Source organism: Nannospalax galili, unplaced genomic scaffold (genome assembly GCF_000622305.1).
Source record: "Nannospalax galili isolate Female #2095 unplaced genomic scaffold, S.galili_v1.0 scaffold649, whole genome shotgun sequence".
Classification (NCBI taxonomy): Eukaryota; Metazoa; Chordata; class Mammalia; order Rodentia; family Spalacidae; genus Nannospalax; species Nannospalax galili.
Genome location: NW_008359093.1, coordinates 343,215 through 349,473, shown reverse-complemented (window position 1 = coordinate 349,473; position 6,259 = coordinate 343,215). Strand labels below are relative to the sequence as shown.

Here is a 6,259-nt window from a genome sequence, read left to right as displayed (position 1 = left end):
CACACACACACACACACACACACACACACACACACACACAAATCCAGAGCAGATATGTTTTAGAAAACCCTTGAAACCTTGCTCGCTGCCCAGGATCAGAATAGCATCTCTTTTGTCTTTGCTGTAGACTTGCCTGAAACTGTCTTTTATACATTCAGACTAAACACACCAACATCCCTCCACCCACACTAAAGGTTCACAGCACAGGTATAGGCCGAGCAACCAAACAGAAGATAAGCTCTTCTATAAGCAGATGCTCAGTGCCCTGGTGCCCTAATAACAGGGGCTGGTATGTATATTGGCTTTTGCTTTCTTTTGTCTGACATTCTAGGGAGAACATGTGGGCTCAAGAGAGTCTGCAAGTATATGCCTAAAATTTATGTTTTTGAACTAAAATGATAACATTTAAACAGAGAAATTAAGCCCCTTTATTTTAGCACATTAAAGATGAAAACGGTTTATATAAGGAAATATATGGTTACTTAGTACTGACAGAGAGAAAATGAGACAGAGAGAGAGAGTTACAGGGCAAGATAGAGAGACAGAAAGACAGCAAGTTGAAGAATAGACTTGAACATATGGATAATGGATGTTGGAATTCACTATTATGTTGGTCTGTAATCAGATGTTGGAAGTCTGTTATTACTGTTTTTTTCTACTATTAATCTATTACTCTTAATACTTTCTGAAAATTTACATGAAATAAAATATTTAATACAACACCTCTGTTGGATGAGCAGGTTCACATCCTTGTGAGAGGCTCAGGGCACTGATGGAGTTCATCTCTATGGTTTCCACAGATCCTGATGATGAGCAGAAATTCTAGTTCTCCCAACTTAATTTCTTCACTTAATTATGACTCCACATCATTGAAATGCAACACAACTTCAAGGTTGCCAGGCTCCCCTCATGGAACTGGTTTTGTAACAAACTTTAAAATTCCTCCTTCTGACCCACACACTTCTGTGCATATTCATGCCAAAGTTTGTCATCCACATTTTTCCCATCCCTTCCCCTCTCCCACTTAGTTTACTCTGCACACAGCACATTCTGAATGTTCTCGGTGAGAACAGAAGGGAAAGGAATGTGCACTGTTAGCGCTCTGACATGCCACATCAGCTGCTCTGGTCGCTCCAGAGTTGGTCTATTAAATGCTGAATTATATTTCCTTCTCAAATAAACCCAGTATATCTCAAACTTCCTGAATATCTAATTCAAGAGGTTTTAGCAATAAACATGTCCCACATCATTTTTCCCTCTAGATGCTTTGCATTATTTTGGTAAATGATGACAGTTAGATGCAATCTTGGTGCCCAACATAAGACTATGAGCTATGTTCATTGACAACTCTGCTTTATTGGCAATAAACAGGCAACACAGATTTGTTTAAAAACAAGATTTTGCATTCATTAATTATTCTTTGAGTTACTTAGGCTTATATTCATAAATATTCTTTTGAATTATTCTGGAAGTTTAGTTTACCAATTTCGTGTTCTATCTTTTAGAATATTACAACTTGTTAATGAAAGCATTTATTGGGGGTATTATTGATTTCATACATGCATGTGTGATTTGAAGTTCAAGTAGCTTCACATACATTAAAATTATAAGATAATCCAACTGTTTTCTTGTTTACATTTGAAGGTATTTCAGTTCTATGTAAATGGGATTTAAGATTGTCAATAATTGCATGAATATATTGTATTATATATAATGCCTTATATTTATAGCATTCAAAATGTTCAGTATATTATTTCTTAACATTTACATTTGGAACTCTATGTGATCCTTGTCCATAAATTCAAATCTTTTATTTCTATGTAAAGTGCATTTGGTGTTCAGCTTCTGCATCCTGGTCTTCCCATCTAGCATGTCACCTAAGGATGAATCAATGTCAGTGCACAGGTCGTTCATCTCTCCTTCCTTCAGCTGTGGACCATTCTACTTTGCACTCATTCACCCTAAAAGTAGATAACAACGGTACCTAAAATGCAGGTCTTCATTCAGTTGTGACTACATACATGAGCAAAAATTGCATGACTATTTAAAGTGAGAATATATAAAATACACTATATACTGAAACTGAAGGCCATACAATCATGGTCCACTGATATCATTTAATTAGCTCTTCATTTCTCTGACTTTATTAAAACCACTGCCATCTGGGTACTGATGTGATGTGTTCTGCAACCGTGGATGTCAGGATTATTTTCCTCACTCAGACTGTAATTGGCACCATAGGAAATTCCTCCCTCCTCTGTCTGTATATCTTCACTCTGTTCACTGGCCATCACTTGAGACCTATAGATTTGATCTCCAGTCAGCTGGTTTTGGCCAACTTCGTTGTTCTGTTCTCTAAATATATACCTCAGATAATGGCAATTTGGGGATGGAATTACTTCCTGGATGATATGAGATGTAAACTCATCTTCTATTTTTATAGAGCTGGCACTGAAATGTCCTTCAGTACAGTCTGTCTCTTCAATGGCTTCCAGGCCATTAAACTCAATCCTAGGATTTGCAAGTGGATGGAGATCAAGATTCGATCCATAAAGTTCATTGGATGCTGCTGTCTGCTGAGCTGGTTCCTGCATCTCTCAGTGAATTCATTTCTTCCTTTTGTAGTGAATGGTCCAGTATATGAGAAAAATCTCAGTGTAGAAAGTAATCACGTATCTTGCTCCTGGGCAAAGCCAGCTATGCACATCTCGTTTAGTACCATCTTATACTTTTCTCCTGATATGATGAGTTTGATTTTCATGATCTGGGCCAGTGGGATGGTGATCCTTGTGATTCACAGACACAAGCAGAGAGTCCAACATATTCACAGCTCCAGCCTCTCCTCTAGTGCTTCCTATGAGGCCAGGGCCACACTTCGAATTTTGATCCTGGTAAGCTTCTTCACTGCCTTTTATTCAGTCTACATTATTTTAAAAATTTGGATGACACTTGCTAAGAACTGTTGTGAGTGGATAGCGAACAGCTCCGTACTCCTGCTGTCTTGTTTCCCAGTCTTCAGTCCCTACGTGCTGCTCATCAGTGACACTCGGGTCTCCCAGGTATGCTTTGCCTGCCGTAGAAGGAACAAAGCTCTTCCCTAATTCATGTGCTGTGCTAGTAGTCTTTTGTTGTCAAGGTGTTTGAACACAACTGTCATTGTATGTCAACATATCAATACCCACAATGTCAAGAATACCTGAAGCCATGAAAAATAAGAAAGCTGTTTTGCTAGCATTTCTCATCTCATGATTAGGGTAAAGAGGTGTACACAATTAAACCAACTTTCATTGTTCTGATGCTTTTGTTCTTTTCCTTAGAGGAAAAAATCCGATCACTTTTATATTTCATTATAGAACATTTCTGGAGTTAAAGCTTGGAAGTGTCTGCTGTTTGGAGCCTTGGGGAAATGCTCAGAACTTTTTTTTTTTTGCTTGTTTTCATAGTTTTTGATTTTTAAAGTGTCTTTACTTTATAAAATTCCTTGATTGTTAATGACAAACATTAATGTGTCCATTTATTGGTTACAATGTGATGCTTAGATCTATGTGTTCATTGTGGAATGATTCATCCAAAGTGGTTTATGCATAGCTATCACCCCATTACCATCATTCAGTTTGGAAAAGGTATTAAGAAGCTCCCCATTCCTAGTCAATAAGTTATTGGCAATTAATGGCTGTTGCAGTTAAGGGAATCATTGTGCTTCATGGTGTAGCCACTGATAAGATTCCCATAATCCGGTGGGTCATCCAACACCCATGAACTGCAAGCAAACATAATTAAAAAGAGTTGTTCATTAAAAAATGGAATGAATATAGGAGAGGGCTATGTGGGGAAGGGATGCAGAGAGTGTGAAGAGAATTAAAATGGAATTGGGAAGGTTAAGGTGACCAAAATACATAATATGTATTTGTGAAATAGTAAATGAATAGATACAAAGGTATTTTGAAGTGTTAAATTTTTAAAGTGTTAAAGTAGACTTGCACATTTGGTTTTCTAATGGTGGCATTGGCAGAATGGGGTCCCCAGCACTGCCTCTGGCCTAGCAGCTCTATCTCAAGGACCACCACATCGCTATCTTCAAGAACTGGCCCTTCCTGGGGGCCTGCACCTGTACCCCACAGTGGAAGGCAGAGGCTGGTTTTGGCCATTGCCACACTGAGAATGAGCCTGACCTGGCCCAGTGATTCCTTCTTCTTCAAGGAGCTGGAAGACAGAACCAGATGACAACACCATAGAGGAAAATGAAAAGCATTCATCTGGGTGTGCCTTCCTTACAGTTAAGAAGCAGTCTGAAGAACTAACTCTCAGTGAGTTTTTGAAACTGGACAAAGAGAGAGGTCAAGAACAAAATTGCAAAGGAAACCAACAGTAACAAGAAGAATGTGAAGAAACTGCAGAAGAAAGTCCTCCGTGCCATTGAGCAGCCGGCTGCCTTGGAGGGAGCCCCTTGCAGGGGACCTGGACACCAGTGACATGTCACATCCAAGCTGTCTTCCTGTTTGCTCAGCATTCCTGTGCGACCTCCAACAGCATCACTAGAGGGAAGGAAAACACCAGTATTTCTTTTTTAAAATAAATAATTTATTAAGAATTTCATACATGCATATAAGGTGTTTTGATCGAATCCATGCCCACTCCCTCCCCTCCAACTCCTCCCATGTCTCCTCATCACTTTTTTCTGATAATTTCGGGTACTCTTCTTTTATTTTCTTATGGGGTGTCCTAACTGTTTCTTCATTGTTGTGACAAAATACTCTGGCCACTACCAACTTGGGGAGGGAACGGTTTGTTTAGCTTACAACTCCCAGGTCGCAGCTCATCAGGGAGCCCAAGGTAAGAACTCATGGCAGGAACCTGGAGGCAGGAGCTGAAGCACAGGCCATGGAGGAACGCTGCTTACTGGCTTGCTCCCCTGGCCCCTGCTCAGCTTGCTCTCTTATCCAACACAGGCCCACCTGCCCAGAGGTGGCACTAGGCACAGTGAGTGGGCTGGGCCCTCCCACATCACACAACAATCAAGATGATGCATGCACCTCAGACTTGAGTGGCCAGTCCACTGAAGGCAATTCATCAATTGAGGCTCCCTCGACCCAGGTGTGTCAAGTTGACACTAAAGCTATCCAGCACATGGGGCTTTTGGCTACTCTAACATTGCCCCCTCTGAAGAGGTAACCCTAAAATATTTTAAGGATTAGATACAAGCTCCCAAATACTTTTGACATTTTTGGCTTTTGGAACAGAGTATGTTGCTTAGAGGCCCAAGGAGATTGTGACTTTCAGCCAAGAAACTGGATACATTTCTTTGGGGTCTTTTTACCCTAACTGCCTAGCCAATTCCTACCTCCTATTCTTATCACACCACCCTCGGAGGAGGTTACACAAATTAACAAAAGGGAATCGTGACCCAGAACACTCTGGTTTTTTCCATGCTGAACAGGGATGCCGGGTGAGGCAACTGGGGAACCCCTTCAGTGGATCTATCTAAAAGACTCCAAATTGCATGACTCTTGTCTCTAAGGAGGAAAGAAAGTCCTTGAATTGTGAATAGGAGATGTGAAGAAGTAAAGGCAAGAGTAATTAGCATTACAAGTTCTAGACAGGGAACTAGAACAAAACAGGGAAATTTTCAAATGTTCATTATAAGAGTCCATTGGAATTTCTTGACAAGGACTTCTGAAAGCATCCCTCTATTGGGTTCCTCCTCATTTTTCTTTTGTCTTCCAAGGCTGGACTCTAGAGTGATAGATTCAGGATTTGCTTTCAGGTATTTTGATAGCTGTTGGAGTGGTTAGAATCAGTGTCAGTTCCCTCTCAAAGGCTTCTAGATAGTGGGAGAAAACAAATTTATCCATCATTTTAGAACAATGGCTAGTTGTCTCCCTTAGCTACAGGTGGGCACTAGAGTATTGGAGACCATGATTTGAAGTCTTACATCTGAGCAGCACTCTTTGGTTAGGAACAAAATCATCAATGAGAAATAATTTTCTAAATAACTTTTTATATAGACTTAAGCCTAATGTCTGGGAAGTGTAATCCCTTGAACTCTTAAAGAAATATACTGATGACTTTACTCTTTGGTTATACTTTTCTTTTGGGTGTTTAAGACCATATGATTAGCTCAAATAAATAAATTTATTTTTACACTTAAGGTCATTTGAGGATTTGTTCCTCAGGAGTCACATGGGCTTGGAAAGAGCTCCTGGATCCTTTCTTTTACCAGTTCCATCTATGTAAAGATAAGTCAAAGGTCCTGCTCAAC

At 39.9% G+C, this 6,259-nt stretch overlaps 1 pseudogene; it reads left to right on the top strand.

Moving 5' to 3' along the window:
* The first annotated feature begins 4,013 nt into the window (after nt 1-4,013).
* On the top strand, nt 4,014-4,472 carry LOC103725495 (annotated as a pseudogene).
* Nucleotides 4,473-6,259: the final 1,787 nt, after the last annotated feature.